Source organism: Pelodiscus sinensis, chromosome 1 (assembly GCF_049634645.1).
Source record: "Pelodiscus sinensis isolate JC-2024 chromosome 1, ASM4963464v1, whole genome shotgun sequence".
Lineage (NCBI taxonomy): Eukaryota > Metazoa > Chordata > Testudines > Trionychidae > Pelodiscus > Pelodiscus sinensis.
Genome location: NC_134711.1, coordinates 288,108,606 through 288,128,682, shown reverse-complemented (window position 1 = coordinate 288,128,682; position 20,077 = coordinate 288,108,606). Strand labels below are relative to the sequence as shown.

At 40.6% G+C, this 20,077-nt stretch overlaps 1 protein-coding gene across 2 annotated transcripts in view; it reads left to right on the top strand.

The window, feature by feature from the left end:
- Window positions 1–20,077, top strand: part of HTR2A (5-hydroxytryptamine receptor 2A) — a 52,822-nt gene that overhangs the window by 18,216 nt on the left and 14,529 nt on the right. The window lies entirely within an intron of this gene.

Genomic DNA, 20,077 nt, shown 5'->3' with positions numbered 1-20,077 from the left:
CCCTTTTGTTTGTATGCATTTTGATTAGAACTCCACCATATTCATGGTCCACTTTGGTCACTTTCACAGTCATAGGACTCTTTTAAATGTTCAGTTTCATGGTTTCAGATGTTTACCTCTGAAATTTCACAGTGGTGTAACCATGGGGGTCCTGATCCAAAAGACAGTCGGGGGTGGGTGTCAAAAAGCTATTATGGGGGGAGTTTGAAGGATTGCCACCCTTACTTCTGTGCCCGGCTGTAAAAACAGCACAGATATGAGAATCAGAGGGCATAGAGGGGTTGTCACTTTGTGGGAGGAGGGCTTCCTTACAGTTGGAAGACTGCCCAAAGCCCCATAGTTGGGGGACATCATGGTCTCTCCAACCCCAGCCAGCCCAAGGCCCTAGTCTCTAAGCGCTAGGCCATGAGCCAAGGAGGTGCAAGGCTGGGGGTCACTCCAGCTGGGCTTCTACCATGTGCCAGGCTCTCACTGCTAGTCCTGGTGGGGATGGGAAAGGATCTGGGGCTCAATCAGACCCACCTCTGTGAACCTCCCCTGGCTGCAGGAAGTTCCTTCCAGCTGGGTTCTGAAGGCAGCACAGCTGCAGAGCTTCCAGCAGCCAGGGCCCTTGCAGGGGTAGGGGAAGTTCTCTCCCTCCCCAGTCCAGCCAGAACTAGCAGCTGGAGCCTGGTATATAGTGGGACGCCCTGGCTGGAGTACCCCCAGCCCTGCCCTCTCCATGATCACATACTATTTATCGCACAGGATCACTGCCTCACTTCGTACCCAGGATGGAAAGCACTTACTTGATGAACAGCTATATTCAATATTCAGTGTTTTGTTTTCTCCTCATTGCTCAGCATGTGGCCCTATTTACTTCAGACTATTCAAATCCTGCTACATAGGTAGAATTATTAATTTTCTCATGCACTTTTCTTTGGCGCACATCACTATAGTATCTGGGTGCTTCACAAATATTAATGAGTGTATTTTCACAATGATGAGTGGGTAATATCCACATTTCACAGATGGGGAGCTGAGACAAAGAAATTAAAGCCAAAAAAAGCTATTAATTTCAAGCGCCCAGTGTGAGATGTTTAGAATGGGATTTTTCAAAGTACTTAGCATTAGATAGCACTTTTTTATGTTCAAAGCACTGCTCCCATTGACTTCAGTTTCAGCTGAGAGCACTCAACACTTCTGCAAATCAGACCCCATGGTCTCAAGTCAGCAATGCAGAAAATAAGAAACACACAGCTAGTGAAAACTTCTGAAAAGTTTGATAAGCAAGTTGACTAGCATCACACAAGGGCTCTGTTGCAGAGGCAGGGATAGAGTCCAGTTCTCTAGGTCAGCATCTAATTGCCTTAAATGTGGGCTTTTGATGCCTGCCCCCAGGTAAGTCCAGAAAATGGAGATCTGAGTGAGGAGTTGGAATCTGAGGGGAACCTGGGCAATCATAGCAGGGACAAAGGAGAGACAAGAGGGAATGTAGAGGGGACATCCAATGAACATTTTAGATGTCTATATATTAATGCAAGAAGAATGAGGAATATAATGGAGGAACTAGAAACACTACTGAATAATCATAATTATGACATAATTGGCAGCACAGAGATTTGGGATAATTCCTGTGACTGGAATATTGGTATAGAAGAGTACAGCTTGTTCAGGACATTCAGGCAGGGGACAAAAAAAGGAGGATTCCTTGCCTTGAATATCAAAGATGAATACACTTGCACTGGCATTGAGGTAGACCTGTTGAAAGCTTCTGGGTAAGGATGAAAGGGATTTAAAAAAGAGTGGTGTCATTGTTGGGGTCTACTATGGACCACCAAATCAGGAAGAAGAGGGTGTTTGAGGCTAACAACTCCATCCCGTGGCCAGGCCATGGTGATAGGAAACTTCAACTACCAGACATCGGCTGGGAAAATAACATATCAGGGCACAGGTTATCCAACAAGTTCTTGGAATGCATTGTACACAACTTTTCATTGCAGAAAGTAAAGAAAACAACCAGAGGGGAGGCTGTTCTAGATTTGATTCTGACAAATGGGAAGGAACTGGTTGAGAATTCTAAAGTGGAATGCAGTGTGGATAAAAGGGATCATAAAATGGCAGAATTCATTATTCTAAGGAATAGTGGGAGTGAATACAGTAGAACAAAGGCCATGGATTTCAAGAAGGAAGACTTTAGCAAACTCAGATAAATGGTAGAAAAGATTCCACGGGAAGAAGTCTATGGGGGGAAAAAAGAGTTTTGGGGAGTTGGCAATTTCTCAAAAAACATTAAGAGCACTAGAGCAAAGTGTCCCAGTGCATAGAAAAGATAGGAAGTATGGCAAGAGATCATTATGGATTAACCAGGAGAATTTCAACAACCTGAAACTCAAAAAAGAGTCAGACAAAAAGCAGAAACTTGGTCAAATTATAAAGGATGATTTTAAAAAAACCAAAACCAATGCCATTAGGAAGGACAAGACACATAATGAGATTAAACTAGCCAGGGACGTAAAGAAAACATTTTACAAATGTTTAGAGGCAAGATGAAGAACAAGGACAGGGTAGGTCCATTACTCGACTAGGAAAAAAGACAATATCAGAAAACACAGCAATGACTGGAATCTTAAATGCCTTTTTAGTTTCAGTTTTCAGCAAAAAAAATAGAAGTGATCAGAAGACTACCATAGTGAACATCAGTGTAAATGGGATGGGCTCTGAGGTTAAAATAGGGAAAGAACAAGTTAATATTGAAAACTGGTTGAAGAGTTCTCTGAACCACAAGCAATTATCTTTGAGAACTTGTGGCAGAAGGGAGCAATCTCAAAAGGACAGGAAAAGGGAAAATATTGTACCTATCTATAAAAAGGGAAATAAAAACAACTCAGGAAATTATAGACCAGTTAGTTAAATGTTGATACCCAGAAAAATAACGGAGCAAATAATCAAAGTAACAAATCAAACAATCAGTTTGTAAGCATCTAGAAGATAAGATAACAATCAATATGGATCTGTCAAGAACAAATCATTTCAGACCAACCCAATGTCCTTCTTTGATAAGATAAGACTTGCGCCTGGGGGAAGCCATAGATTGGATATATCTTGACTTTAGTGAGTCTTTTTGGTACTTCTTACAGGACCTTCTCATGAGCAAAGTAGTGAAACATAGTCTAAAAGAACCTATTAGAAGATGGGCACACAACTATTAGGAAAACTATAGTTATCAATGGTTCACAGTCAGTCTCAAAGGGCTTATCACATGGGGTCACACAGTAATCTGGGTTCAGTTCTATTCAATATCTTCATAAATGTATAGAGAGTAATCTTGACTAACTGGAGAAATGGTCTGAAATGCTAAGTAATACACTTAGGTGTGTCTAGACTACAGGGTTTTTTTTTTTTAAAGTGGCCTTTTTTCGAAAAACTTCCCCTGCGTCTAGACTGCTGCCACATTCTTTTGAAAGTAAATTGAAAGAACACGGCATTTTTTCCACTGAGGAAACCTCATTTTACAAGGAATACCTTTTTTCGAAAGTGCTCTTTCGAAGAAAAAAAAAGGCACTATGTAATGCAAACTGTGCTTTTTTGAAAGAGAGCATCCAGACTGTCTGGGTGCTCTCTTTCAAAAAAAAAAAAAAAAAAAAAAAGCGGCTTGCTTTTTTGAAAGTAAAAATGTGTCAGGAGGAGGAGGGAGAAAACGTGTTCATCTTGGTCTCTGGGGCTAGGACAAGAAACAATGGGCTTAAACTGCAGCAAGGGAGGTTTAGGTTGGACATTAGGAAAAAGTTCCTAACTGTCAGGGTGGTCAAACACTGGAATAAATTGCCCAGGGAGGTTGTGGAATCCCCATCTCTGGAGATATTTAAGAGTAGGTTAGATAAATGTCTATCAGGGATGGTCTAGATGGTACTGGGTCCTGCCATGGGGGCAGGGGACTGGACTCAATGACCTCTCGAGGTCCCTTCCAGTCCTAGTATTCTATGATTCTATGAAACAGGAAATGACTGCTGTGGAAGGAGTGTTGCAGAAAAGGATGTGGGATTATATTGATGATCACACACTAAATATGAATCAATAGAGTAACACTGTTGCAAAAAATGAACATCGTTCTGAGATGCATTGTCAGGACAAGACAGAGGGGCAAGGCCACTGACAGGAGAGGAGACAGAAGGAGGAAGAGGGCAGTTGTCCTAGAGCCTGACAATTCAAAAGGGCCTGGAGCTCCCTGCCACTGCTATCGGGCCCTTTAAATTGCTGCTGGCACACCATTTAGTAAACTCTGGCCAGCTCTGAGAGCTAGGGAGCAGCCAGCCCAGCATGCTCAGTGACACTGAGGGCTGGCTGTCCCCACTCCACCCTTCTGCCTGAGGCCCTGCCCCTGCTGGGAGCAAGAGCCAGCCCTTCAACCCTCCCCACCCCCCCCCCCCCACACACACACACACCTGTCTTAGGGGCCCAGCAAGTCCTGAGGGGAGGGGTATAATAAGAGTCTTCAAGTACATAATAGAAGAGTGATAAGGAGAACAGTTTATCTACTGAGGCCAGGACAAGAACGAATGACAGCAAGGGAGAGGTAGGTTAGACATTAGCAAAAACTTAATTGTAGGGTAGATAAATACTGGAACAAATCACTAGGGAGGTTGTGGAATCCCCCTTGCTGCAGGATTTTAAATATAGGACAGGGTTCCCTCTAAGGTCTGCACCTGCATGGGCACTCACCAACAATTTGAGGCCTGCTCACCTCCTCAGCAAAGACACGCAGTGGCTGCTCGGCTGCTCCAGGGTGGGACCACATGGCAGATGGCTGCCCCACCCCAAGAATAGCAGGGCAACCACCATGCAGCCCTGGCCCTAGCTTCAGCCCTTCCCCTGGGCCAGAGCTGGAGTCGCATGGCTTGCAGCTGGCAGATGCGCCAAAGGCCCCGGCCAGGGCCAGAGCTACATGGTGGGTGGAATATTGGTATAGAAGAGGGCTGCTTCTGGGGCCAGGCCAGGGTGGCCCCAGGGCCAGGATCAACCACACTGCAGCCCTGGCAGCCATCTGCCATGTGGCTCACCCCAGGAACTGCTGGGTAGCTGCCTGGTTGCTCCTGGGGCGGGCTGTGTGGTGACTGTCAGAGTTGGAGCCATGGCCAGAGGTGCACTACTCCTTGGTTGGGACTGTGCAGCTGGGAGTGTCGAGTGTGGAGCATTCTCCTCACTCCCCAAGTGGAAGGCGCCAGGTGGCTCAAAGACAGTTAAAGCATTGATGGCAGTGGGGGACTGGCCAGTGGATTGGGCAGGGGCTGCAGTGCTGAGTGGGGAGAACAAGGCTGAGAGCCTGCAGAGTTCGGCAGGGAGGCAGCCCAGCTCAATTTGTTGGTTACCTGCAGCATGTGTGGGCAGCTCATTCAGAGCCAGTGGTCCAAGCTGCTGCCCTGCCTGCACTCATTCTGCCTGCCTCAGCCTAACTGCTACCTCATGCCACTCTTCCTCCCCCTCACCTCCCCCCAGCTTCCCCATCCCCCTGCTCGAGCACCCCCAAGGAGCTGCAACCTCCTGCGTCCCTTTCCTCACTGGTCCTCTGGCCAACTTCACCCCTGCACTCCACACCTAGTAAGTTGTCTGTAATGGAATGTGCTTTTTATTGTAAAGAGCTATCTGATCTCTAGCATAGTTTGAGGAAATTTCTATATACAGTAGCAGAAATCTAGTACTATGCCAGTAATTTATCCAAAAAATGGGTAAGACAATTAAAAACAATTGTTTTTAAACTACAAAATTAGCTGTTCTGTAATAATGTAGGTAGGCCTATTATTGGTATGTCTATTCTATGAAAATACTGAGTTCAATAGGAGATTATAAAGTGCTGGAGGTGGGGGAAGCAGGAAGCCATCCCCTCAGCAAACAAGGATTGTTAAAGGACAAGGTCAGAACTATTTGCTCTGAATATTTTACTTCCTTCTAGCCAACCTGCAAAACTAGAATGAACCACAAGAAAGGGGGTGCTTGTGACTGAAGCACAGATACCTTTAAATAAACACAAAGAATACCCCCCCCCCCAATAGCTCATTATCAGGAACCAATCCTTATTGACATTTTCTGTTATTGACTTCATTATATACTAAGTTCCCTCTGGCTCTGAGCAGCAGCTGCATCCCTCTTTCCCCCTCCTCCCACTGCCCTCTGGCTGTCAGAGTCCCCTGCCAGCTTCCCCCCTCTGGCTTCCCATGCCCAAGCCCCCCCACTCCTTGCAAACCCTGGGCACTGGGAGAATCTCTTGGGGAGCAGCGCCTCTGGTGGGTGCCACAGAGGCACACATCCAGATAAGCGCCCATGACCTCAATACAGGCGCACAAGACAAAACTCACTCCGCTCATGGATGGAAAATCTTAGAGGGAACACTGATGAGGGATGCTCTCTTAGTCTTGCCTCCGTGCAGCAAGCTGGACTAGATGACCTTCTGAGGTCCTGGCAGATGCTCCAAAGGCCCCGGCCATGGCTAGAGCTACATGGTGGGTGGAATATTGGTATAGAAGAGGGCTGCTTCTGGGGCCCTAAATTTCTACAGTTCTACAAAATCATCTTTTGTCATCTTGCAGTCATCTACCTCATTCACCACACACCTTCCAACTTTGCCATCAAATGAAATTGGGTCCTACAAATAGCAGCCTCCTTCAAGCACAATCCTGATTCATCCCCAGAGCATCCTGTTCACTGACTTAGGCAGTGATCGTGAGGAAAAAATAGTATGTGATATATTTATATTATATTATATCATAATGTGTCTGCACAAAGGAACCAAATTAAGGTTATTTAATGTTCTTTTGACTTTATTTTCAGATGTAATAGGTATATAAATCCTACATATTTTGATTGTATCTCTCTCTGCCCTGGCTGATATGTTTTGTTGCATCTTTGATTGTAAGTTCTCCAAAGCAGGCACTTCATTTTCTTGTGTGTTTGTTGTAGCTCCCAGCACAATGGGAACTGTTCCTGATTGGGATTTATCAATGAAACCATAATAAAAATAAAGGATACTATCAAACACTGTAACGTAAAATGCGGAGCCAATTAAAAACATCATAACTGCATTTAAAATCCACTCCAGAAATCCTAGATTACATAAACATGGTGTTGGGGCTCCATCATCTGAGGCGCGAAGAGCCATCCATTCCTATTAGGTACCATTGGTCCATGACCAATGGTCCTAGGTGCTACAGGAATACAAATAAACAACAACAATAATAGAAGATGAGGGTTGTCTGCATCCTGTTGAATTAGAACCTTATTTGTTGTGTTGATACACAATGTTATATGTAGGGCCTATCAATCAATAATAATTATACCAATATATAATTCATTACTTTAGCAGTATAATTCATCAAAACTGGCTAATGAGGAGTTAACGCTGACTTAATTCATAAATGGTCCTGTGAAAAGACAAAATTATTAACTGCAGTACAGTCTGTTTCCAAGTACCTGTATATAGTAAGCATATATACTGATTTAGGGACAGAGTTTATGGTCAAAAATGTCCACTAATATGGGGATGAGGCACATCAAAACCACACCTAAATCTGGTTTTGAAGATAAATTATTCCCCATTTCCCACTTAAGAGATTTCTTTGCTTAGATTTATTTTTTTCACCCACTACTAGACTAAAATCTTATCACAAATATCTCTCCCTTCACAAGAGTGTGCAGTTTAAAGCATTTTTTTCATTTTAATGTTGTAGTAGTCTTCAGTTAGAAGAGTTTTACTGCAGTAATATAAATCTCATCCTGTCTATTATCCATTTTGAAAACTGTGAAAACAATTGATATTGATTGAAACATTTTACAGAATCTTTAAATTTGATAATGTGAAGACAAAGAAACTGTAATATTCACATATAAAATTCAGAGGATTTATTGCAACATTGCAAGTAACAACTCCATGACCACAGGAGTAACTAAAATTCCCAATAAACACACACACAAAACTTAGCACTAAGATGAATACATCACTTACTAGGAGAACTGTCATTTGCACTAATTGTTACAAACATCATAAAATAATCCTTAGGGCCAAATCTTCAAAGCCACACAAAGCGGGAAGGCAAACAAAACACATGAATGTCTGAGCAAAAATTAGTAACTGCTCTTGGTTTGCAATAAATCCTGAATTCTCTTTGTGCAATAATTCACAGTAATAAATTAAAATTTGTTTTAAGGCATTATACAGTCATACTATGGTGCCATGTATTTATTTATTCCTCTCTCTAAAAGGTGATACTGTATGATACAGCAAGATATGTGTTACATAAGGGAATCCAAAATGGACTTCATTGGAATTGGAAGAGAGCATGGAAGCTCCAGTGCAGAAAGTTTTACATACAGTGTATGAAATTCAGAAAGGGTAAATAGTCTGGCATGAAACTGTTCCAGTAGATCTATTCTATGGTGAAGTGGGACTCCCTTATGGATGAAGACATTTATTTTATTCATTTATTTTAAAATATTTTACCCCACCTCTCTATTTAAAATATTATAGCATTATAAAACACAATGGCATATAACACAAGCATAAAACCTGCTAAGACACATTGAGAGGAGGGGGACACATAAACACACACACACACACACACACAAACTCAAGCATCAAGAAAAGTACAGGTGGGCTTAAGCCTGGCACCAAAACAATGCCAGGATTGGCACCAGGGCCGTGTCCAGACTCAGGGGTTTTTTCGGGAAAAGTAGCCTTTTCCCGAAAAAACTTCCCCTGCGTCCAGACTCAAGCCGCGTTCTTTCGAAATTATTTCGAAAGAACGCGGCTTTTCTTTCGATGGCGGTAAACCTCAATTTACGAGGAAGAACGCCTTCTTTCGAAAGTTCCTCTTTCGAAAGAAGGCGTTCTTCAATGTAAATAGGCCGTCTTCGAAAGAGAGCATCCAGACTCGCTGGGTGCTCTCTTTCGAAAAAGCGGATTTCTCTTTCGAAAGATCCGCCTGCAGTCTAGATGCGATCTTTCGAAAGAGGCTCTTTCGAAAGATGCTTTCGAAAGAGCCTCTTTCGAAAGAAGCCTGCAGTCTAGACATAGCCCAGGTGAATGTCTCGGGGGAGGGCATTCCATAGCTTGGGAGCAAAGACTGACAAGTCCTGCTCTGTGTATACGTCAGCCTTATCTCCATAAATGAAGGAACACGGAGCAGAGCCTCTCCAGTTTACCTTATTCCCGGGCAGGTTTATACTGAAGGAGACGGTCCTTCAAGTACCCCAGTCCTAAACCATTTCGGGGTTTATAGGTCATAACCAAGTCCTAGAATTGTGCCCAAAAAACATACCAGAAGCCAGTGCAGTTACTGGAGCACTGGCATAATATACACCATATAGCAAGTGTTAGTTAGAACTTGAGCAGACACATTCTGGACCAGCTGAAACTTCCAAAGACTCTTCAAAGGCAGCCCCACATAAAGTGCATGGCAGTAGTCCAATGGGGATGTGACGAGTATGAATCATTGTAGCCAGGTCATTCTAACTCAGGAAGTGTCACAACTGGCAGATCAGCTGAAGCTGCCCAGAAGCACTCCTGGCCACTGAGGAAATCAGATTCTCAAATGCTAGAAAATGTATCAATTAAGTAAACATCTACAATAGGAGAGTTTTATATAGCAGAAGCCTCAGGAAATATGTGAGCCAAAAGAAGATCAAAAGAAACCATGTTGAGGTTTATAAATTCTGTCATCTGGGCTTTATAATTGTAATTTAATTGCCCCAGAAATTAAAAATAGTGTCATTAAAGCTGTGCTCTTCTCTTATAAATTTCAAGAACACAGAATTTTTAAAATAAATTTAAAATTGTGTAGAGAGAGATTCTGTGAAATATCATGCACTTTAAAGAATTATACTTTATTACACCCACATTTTACATTTTAAGCCATTAAAACTGGGAAGTTAATCTTAACACTTATGTTATAGAAACAGGGATTTTACTCTATTTAGCATGAATATTGCAAGCTGTCAAATACTCATATTTCATCTAACTTTGCCTTGTTCATTTCCTATTCTGCCTAGCTAGTACAATTTCTAGGCAGAAGACAAATCAGCTAATAAAAGTCATTATTTTTCAAAGTTTTTGCAACATCTTTCTACTTACCTATGACAAATTTAGAAATACTTGTCACCTGTTCCTTACAAAGTTCTCCAGAACCACCAATTGAAACAAAACCAGACTCTTCTGTCTGCATAAAAACAGTTTGAGGGGGCATCACTAATAAAACACCTCTACTTAGTGCAAAATTGCATTCTGACACAAGGAAATTTTTTGTAATAGCTCATTAGAGCTGTAACTTTCACAGTATTCAAAGTTTTAAACAGCAATTAAATCACATCCATTGGTTTGGGGTTTTTTTTGAAGCTGCAAAATACCCCTTGTTATGATTTTGTATCTAACCTCGACATAGTAATGATATTTCCAGTTGGGAATCACTCCCATGCTCAAGGGCTGATTTACTTCCCAAAGTTGCAGAGTTTGCAACAAAGTTCTGTCTCTTCTCTACCACTGATCAGTGGTTTGGGGGCATTGGAGGTCCACATGCCCAAGGCTAGTGAAGTTCTACTCCATATCAGTGCAATTTACAGAGGAAGAGTATACCAATAAGGCTACTAAATGCCTCGATGGAAATTTCAATACTGATTTCAATGTGTATCAGTGTAATCCATTAGTAGACTGAAAATAACTGTTAAATTGTAGTATCACCTAAGGAGCCCAAATATACTGCTGGAGAAATTCAGAAAAATCTAGTCCCTTGGAAACTACTATTCACTTCAATGGAGCATTAAACCTAAGCTTAAATACACTGCCAGCATTTAACTCTCAATAAATTATAATAATTATAAGCCCAGAGGAAGGAAATCAGACATAGTAGAGGATCTTGTGGTTTAGACTGCCGGGGGGAGTCAGATCATTAATTGTTCATGGCACCAGAATATCTAGGGGCTTTTAATAATTGGTTAGGTTGCTATTATTTATAAAATGTTGACTGTATTCAGCATTGTACAATGCATACATAAAGCTAGTCCCAGCCCTAAGAAATCTAAAGGCTAAAAGTCAGACACATACAACTAGGATACCCAGAGGAGGACATTGCCCCTGTTAATTTTTTATATCCCATTTGCCAGGGGGAGGCATATGTATATGTGTATTTCATGAAGTTCAATTGTACACAATTTTATTCCCCCAGACACTTGAATGATGAATGTTGCAGGAAAGCAGCCACCCTGCAAGGAAGACAAAAAAATCCTAGTAAAATGTAAAACTCAGTTAAAATCAATTGCTAGAGTAAGAGGAACTATTGCAAAAATATATTTTACCTGAAACAGTGTCAACTACAAAACAATAACTACTTGTAAGCAGAAATGTAACCATTGCTGCAGGGAACATGCAAACATCTAAAGAAGTTAAATGGCATTAATTGAACACACAAACAGTATATTTCACAATAATTTTTGTTGCTGTTGTTGAAACTGAATAAGGCCTTCTAGTTAATCTTTGGCTTAACATAAGAACAGCCACACTGGGTCAGACCAACGTTCCATCTAGCCCAGTATCCTGTCTCCTGACAGTGGCCAATACCAAATGCCCCAGAGGGAGGGAACACAACAGGTAATCCTAATGTGATCCCTCTCCTGTCACCCATTTCCAGACAAACAGAGGCTAGGGATACCATTCCTACCCATCCTGGCTAATAGCCACTGATGGACCTAACCTTCATGAATCTATCTAGCTCTTTTTTGAACCCTGTTAAAGTCCCAGTCACCACATCCTCTGGCAAGGAGTTCCACATGTTGACTGTGCACTGAGTGAAGAAAAACTTCCTTTTGTTTGTTTTAAACATTCTGCCTATTAATTTCATTTGGTAACCCCTAGTTTTTATATTGTGGGAATAAGTAAATAACTTTTCCTTATTCACTTTTTCCATACCAGTCATGATTTTATAGACCTCTATCATATCCCCCCTTAGTTTCCTATTTTCTAAGCTGAAAAGTCCAAGTCTTTTTAATCTCTCTTCATATGGGACCTGTTCCAAACCCCTAATAATTTTTGTTGCCTTTTTCTGAATCTTTTTTAATGCTAATATATCATTTTTGAGATGAGGCGACTACATCTCTACGCAGTATTCAAGCTGTGGGTGTATCATGGTTTTATATAGAGGCAATAAGATATTCTCCATCTTATTGTCTGTCTCTTTTTTTTTTAATGATTCCTAACATTCTATTTGCTTTTTTGACAGCTGCTGCACACTGAATAAATATTTTCAGAGAATTATGCACAATAGCTCCAAGATCTTTCTCTTGTGTAGTAGTAGCTAAATTATTCCCCATCACTTTGTATGTATAGTTGGGATTATTTTTTCCAATGTGCATTACTTTACATTTATCAGCATTAAATTTCATTTGCCATTTTGTTGCCCAATCACTTAGGCTGTGTCTAAACTACATCCCTCTTTCAACAGAGGGATGTAAATTAGACACTTCGAAATTGCAAATGAAGCAAGGATTTAAATATCCTGCACCTCATTTGCATAATTGCGTAATGGCGCTCTTTCAAAAAAGCGCCAATTTGGAAGTAAAACTGCAGTCTAGACACGGTTCTGTTGAAAACGGCAGGCTTTTTTGAAAGATCCTGTACTAGGTGGGATTTTTTTTCCAATGTACATTACTTTATATTTATCAACCTTACATTTCATTTGCCATTTTGTTGCCCAATCACTTAGTTTGGTGAGATCTTTTTTAAGTTCTTCAAGTCTGCTTTGGTCTTAACTATCTTGAGCAGTTTAGTATCATCTGAAAAGTTTGCCACCTCACTGTTTACCTCTTTTTCCAGATCATTTATAAATAAGTTGAATAGGATTGGCCCCAATACGGACTCTTGGGGGACACCACTTGTTTCCTCTCTCCATTTTGAAAATGTACCATTTATTCCTACCCTTTGTTTCCTGTCTTTTAACCAGTTATCAGTCCATGAAAGGATCTTCCCTCTTATCCCATGACAACTTACTTTACTCAAGAGCTTTTGGTGAGGGACCTTGTCAAAGGCTTTCTGGAAATCTAAGTATAGTGTATCCACTGGATCCCCCTTGTCCACATGTTTGTTGACACCCTCAAAGAACTCTAGCAGATTAGTAAGGCATGATTTCCCTTTACAGAAACCATGTTGACTTCCCCCAACAAAGTATGTTCATCTATGTGTCTAACAATTTTTATTCTTGAAATAAGATGTCACTGTCATCTTTAAATAAGAATTAGTAATATATTTCCAAGCTGTGAGAAATGACTAATTAATGATGCCACTCATCAACAGCTGTAATATCTGAATTTCTTGATGGATTTCAAACTAATCAACAATCTCTCAATGTTAAGATAAACTTTTAAGTTTAAAGGAACCTGACAAGGAACCATTGATTTACTCATTAATTGATTATGTGGCCATCATTGCACAATATCTGTCCTGGAGAGTAAAAATTAAAAACATACTTCCATCTGTATGGTAGATTTTTTTTTTTAAATATAGCAGCCCAGCTCTGATCAAGTCTCTGAAAGAACAACAGAACTGTAGTTGCTTTCTGACTGCTCTGAAAATTCTGACCCACTCCACTCCATAAAAGTAAGCTTCTAGATCTCATTTCTAGCTTCAAACCTCATTTTCTTCAGGTTCAAAGGGAGGAGGCTACTTCCAATCAGATAACAAACTCTTTATACAAAGTGATTAAAGTTTGTTTTAATTATTACACAAAATAAAGTTTGAAATGTTTCCACACACAGATATTGAAGCTATAATTTTCATTTCCACTACATGCTGCCCTTAACCTTTCACAGAGACCTAACAGGGTACAAAGCAGGGTGTAGGAACACAAATGCATGAGAGGTTGCAGGTAACAGGGCTGAAGCATGGAGAGGGTCTAGAGGAACTGAGAGCAGATACAGTGCTGCCATCACAGCTGAGAGTGGTAGTAACAGGTCTATTGTCACACTCAAATGAAAATTTAATACCACTAGGTAAACCAACTGGTTATTAAATTTCACCAACCTTCCCCTACTGGCTAAAACTATTGATTGGGTAAATGTGTCAAACTATTGTCAAACTGAAGGTGAAAGTTGCCAGCCTCTGACCTATGCGGTCCTGAAGGGAAAGCTAATCATTTTTAATCATTTCAGGGCTGTTGTAGGAATAAGTCTGATTTAAGTAGTAAAAGAGCCAACAGATGACTACTAATCAAGAATACAGTATCTGAAAATAAGAACAGTCATACTGGGTCAGAGCAAAAGTCCATCTAGCCCAGTATCCTGTCTGCCGACAGTGGCCAATACCAGATGCCCCGGAGGGAGGGAACACAACAGGTAATCCTCATATGATCCCTCCCGTCACCCATTTCCAGACAGAGGCTAGGGACATCATTCCTACCCATCTGTAATTCAGTTATTTAAAAGAATTCTACTGTATCTGTAACCTTTGTTCATTTTTTGTGTATTTGTTTCAAACTTCTGATTATTTTTAGCCCCATGTATCTTTGAGTACTTCCCTACAAGGAGCAGCAATGCTATTTGAACCCATATTTTTCTGAGATAACTGGCCTGGAACATGACTATACAGATTCTCTTTGTATTGTATTTTATCCTGTCAGATTTTTTACATGTATCATCTGCTATCAGAATGAAGACCACTTTTCTCAGGCAGATCATTCTCCCCTTTGTTTCTTTAAGCAGTTTAAAAAGACTTTGCACCTAGTTGGCTCAAAGGATTGGTATGGAAAACTGAGCCTGTCACCACTTCAAATCTAATCCAATCATGACCAGTATTGGCTGAAAGTTATTACCATGTGATAGTTGTGTGGTGTCAGGGGCACCCATAGACTTGCCAGGCCCCTGGACAAAGCTGGGGAGGGCCCAGCTCCATGCTCCAGGAAGGAGCAGAGCCTCGGAAAGAAGGGGCAACGCTGGGGACAGATTTAAAGAGGTGATTTAAAGGGAAACAAATGTGGGAAAGAGTGTTTCTTTACAGACTGCTGTTAAAGGAAGGCCCTGAAAGATTATTTTAAGTACATTCAGGAGCTCTTATTCTAAGCCCAAATGTATCTCAATCATACACATACTATGCCTTACCCTGCTTTTATTATTGTAAATTACTTAACTCAGAAAAGCTGACTGATTAGTTATTACTTAGTCCTGTCTTGAATGCAGGTGACTGGAGTAGATGACCTACTAAGTTCCATTTTTATGCTAGACTTCTAAGATTCTATGAAACATTTAACAATATCTGTGATAAAGAATTTAATTGTGATTCATAGAATCATAGAATCATACGACTGGAAGGGACCTCGAGAGGTCATCGAGTCCAGCCCCCCGCCCTCAAGGGAGGACCAAGCTCCGTCTACACCATCCCTAACAGATGTCTATCTAACCTGTTCTTAAATATCTCCAGAGAGGGAGATTCCACCACCTCCCTTGGCAATTTATTCCAATATTTGACCACCCTGACAGTTAGGAATTTTTTCCTAATGTCCAATCTAAACCTCCCTTGCTGCACTTTAAGCCCATTACTCCTTGTCCTGTCCTCAGAAACCAACAGGAACAAATTTTCTCCTTCCTCCTTGTGACACCCTTTTAGATATTTGAAAACCGCTATCATGTCTCCCCTTAATCTTCTTTTTTCCAAACTAAACAAGCCCAGTTCATGTAGCCTGGCTTCATAGGTCATGTTCTCTAAACCTTTATTCATTCTTGTTGCTCTTCTCTGTACCCTTTCCAATTTCTCCACATCTTCCTTGAAATGTGGCGCCCAGAACTGGACACAGTACTCCAGCTGAGGCATAACTAGAGCAGAGTAGAGCGGCAGAATGACTTCACGAGTTTTGCTTACAACACACCTGTTGATACAACCTAGAATCATATTTGCTTTATTTGCAACAGCATCACATTGTTGACTCATATTCAACTTGTGGTCCACTATGACCCCTAGATCCCTTTCTGCCATGCTCCTTCCTAGACAGTCGCTTCCCATCTTGTATGTATGGAACTGATTGTTCCTTCCTAAGTGGAGTACTTTGCATTTCTCTTTATTAAACTTCATCCTGTTTACCTCTGACCATTTCTCTAACTTGCTAAGGTCATTTTGAATTATGTCCCTATCCTCCATTATAAGCTTCCATTAGATTAGCCATTCTGCCCAGAGGACCATATAATACTGTCTCAATATAGTTTAGACAAGTTTGTTCTGAGAAAAATGTTTACAGTAGAAGTTTCATTAACTTTAATGTCCTTAGAGCAAGAAGTGCTCACAGTCTCTAGAGTATTAATTGACTAGAACCAGCTAGTAAAAGGGAATATATCTGTAATAAAGAAAGTTCCACACATGTACAGAGAACCTCACAGAGAGTGGAACTTAAAGGAAATATTTATTCAAGGAAATTTTTCTTAGAGGAAACTTTACCCATATGCTCCTTAACCCAAATGAGTTGGAATTACAGGAGGCAGAATTTAAATTATCCATGTACCTTCTACTATAAAAGGGAGGTCTAAATCCTTAACTGCAATGTACATGATTTTAATCTTTATAGAAACCATGGATGAATTTTGCTAGATAAATCATACTTCATATCTATTCAGAAAATGTACTATGCATCTGCAGAAATAGGTGCTGTAATAAACCAGCAGCAGGAAATCAAAAATGCATGTCAGGTTATGTCACACTACCAGTTTTTTTAAATAAGTTATTTCAAAATAATAACTCCCAAAATAACTATTTCAAAATAAGCTTATTCCTCTTCACAAGCAGGAATTATTTCAAAATAATCAGCCCCTTATTTCAAAATAGGGTGTCTAGACTACATCCCTCTGTGAGCAGAGGGATGTAAATGAAGCACTTCGAAAGTGCAAATGAAGCCGGGATTTAAATAGCTCGTGCTTCATTTGCATAATGATGTAATGGCGCTCTTTCGAAAAAGCGCCATTTCGAAATTGAAACCACAGCCTAGACGTTTACAGGATTTAGACTGCAGTTTCAATTTTGAAATAGTGCTTTTTCGAAAGAGCACCCTTACGTGATTATGCAAATGAAGTGTGGGATATTTAAATCCCTGCTTCATTTGCACTTTCGAAGTCCTTCATTTACATCCCTCTCCTGACAGAGGGATGTAGTCTAGATGTAGCCAAAATGTGGATGCTCTGCTTGTTATTTCAAAATAAGGGAAGTTACTTTGAAATCACTCCCCAGTAAAGACGTGTCCTCAAAATGAAAATTGCCACAGCAATCCTTCCCCTTGATGGAACCTTCTATTTTTTTCAGCAGTTGCATCTTATCAAGGGGGAACTGTTTCCATTTCTCTGACTTGGGCTATGCACCTGGTGATAATGACCCTAGATGTACAAGTCACCATACTACTAACTCCAAGTAGCATGATTTTTTTTTAAACCCTCCAGAGACTGAAGTGCTTTAGGGCTTCAGTTTTCAAAAGGATACTGACAAGTAACAAAGAATGTCGATCAAATTGCCAATAACTGTGAATATCTCCAAATATATCTGAACTCAAATCCTAATGTGGCCATATCAGAAGATATTTGCACTCTGTATTTCAACTCCCTAAGGCTAGAGAAGTCTTTTCAATTACGTCACTGGGGTTTGATTTAGACCCTGACTCTGTTTGTGCGATGTGCTTATTTCCAATTCACAGAGAACCCTCCCTCCTTTAAATCCCTTCTCAAACCTTCTTTAAGAGATTTATAGACTTCAGTCTATTTGTGAATATTTAAATTGTAAACCGCAAAATGCATGCATTAGTCATCCCAATTGTCTTTGCTCTTCTCTAACTCCTGTGACAGTCATCTTCTCCTGATTTGTTCTTCTTTACCACATGTCCTAGTCCTACAAACTACTCTATGCAAGTACTTCTGTACCTGCCTGACACAGACTGTAAACACAGTCTGTAAATGTTTTGGGGCAGAGACTCGAGATATGTCTACAGTACAATCTGAAGGTATAACTGTAGCACATGCAGACTTATTAGCTTAGGTAACAATAGCAGAAAAAACACTGAAAGCATCAACTGTGGCATGGGCTAATTTCACCCATGTGTGCCAATCTCACTTCCTGATAGCAGTTTAGACACACACTCTGTCTTTACTTGCTCCATAATATATAGCAATATATTGCAACAAAGACAATCTCTTCAAGCCTCAAAGAAAAGTAAATGTATGTGTCTTTTGTTGGGCTAAATAATATGCTTTCTGAAAGTGTTTTCTGTATCCATGAGAAGAGTTCCTTCAGTAGCTATGTGATGTGATATATTCCAGTTGGAATCAGGTTACCTAAGTGCAAGTAAAAGGGGGTAAGAAAAATCAAAAGCAATATGCTCTGTCAGTTGCATTAAATGATTTATATGAACTCATAAAATGTTCCAAGTCAGTCAGACAAAACCAGTCATGTGTACTTGTAAATAAAAAGAAGTTATGACTACAGGGAGTAATATGGAAAATTTAGATGCAACATTGTTCTGCATTGTACATATGCCTGTGTAGACAATGCCTTAGGGGAGGATGTCAGGGAATACTTGTCCAGTGTCTCTGTACTGAATATTAAAATATAAAAAGAAAATAGTATTGGGAATTGTGTCCTACTAGCTGTATATAAAATCCATCTGAAAGATTATATTTTCTATGGATTTGTGAAAGAAATAATAAATACACACACATACACACGCAGCCACTTCCTAGGGTAGAGTGGCAACTACTGTCCACAGTGAGTCAGAAGAAATTTACACTACACTTACCTTAAATAGCCTTAAAATGTTTAAGGTTTCACACAGATCAGACAGAATCTCAGGTGGAGATTTTCAAATCATCAAGGGATTTTGGACACCCAGTTCCCATGAGAATCCCATAGGCAGCTTTGAAAATTTTCACCTCAGTTTTCATGGTTTGAACTAAACATGAACTTTGTAGAACTTGCTCTTTATGAGGGAGGGATCAAGTAGCCTGAATAGGATTAGAACCTGTGATGTCAAGGTATTGCTAACCAAGTGCAAAGAGATGTGATTGTCAATGTTAAGCTGTAATAATTAGTTGGTACAGAGTGGGATTTGGTGCAGTGTGACAGAGAATAGACTTGAAGCATACCCTGCCCTCTAAGGCTAGACTAGATGCTTTTGTTCTAAGAAAGAGAAGGGCATTGCTGGAACTAGAGTTAATATAAGACTGGAAGTTTTTGTGCAGAGATTAAATCTACTATATATTTTAGAGAGCTTGTTTGTCTGACCAACAACTCCTCCTAAACCAGGGCTGGGCAAGATGTGGCCTGGGGGCTGGATCCAGGCTTTCTGACACTTTGATCCGGCCCACAGACTGCATCAGGCTGCTTTCTATTTACATCCTGCTGCCATGCCACCACATTTCCAGGTGGTGACTCAGGTAGCAGGATCTTATTTAAATGGTTCATGGCTCCCAATCACAGTGCTATCATGGCAGGGGTCAGAGCCATGAGCTCTTTAAATACCTGCAGCAACCCGAGGCAGCTGCTAGCCAATGCAGTAGTAGTAGAAGACTAGGAGCTGGGAGCCCTTTGCTGTATTTTTAATTCAAAGCCTTGGCTCCAGAAAACTCTGGTGGGGGCGGGAAGCTAGTCCTCATCCCCAGCCCTTCCACCCTAGGCCATGCCCTTTCTGGGGGTAGAACTGGCTCCTAACTACATATCAAAATTCATTAAGTACCTCCCCATGAAAATTTTTTACCACCCCTGTCCTAAACGGTAGAAGCTAGGACTACCAAATTCCATATACAGCTTCCTCTTTTCATAACTTAAAGCAATGGTAGAATTTAGTTGTGTCAAGAAAATGAGAAGTGCCTGCAATGGGACTGCTTCTCATAAAACCAAACAGAAATTAGACAAATGCCAAATCAAGTACGGTCCTCAAAATTCACATAATGGAACGATTGAAAGAGACTCAACCAAGATGAGCCAGAAAAATAGGATGAACCTGGAATAGGAGTGCTTTTCAATAAACTTTACAGAAAGGAGATGAAATGGAGAAAAGTGAAGTAGTGTTTTGTTTTGACACAACTAAATTAATGCTTAAAGTTTGAA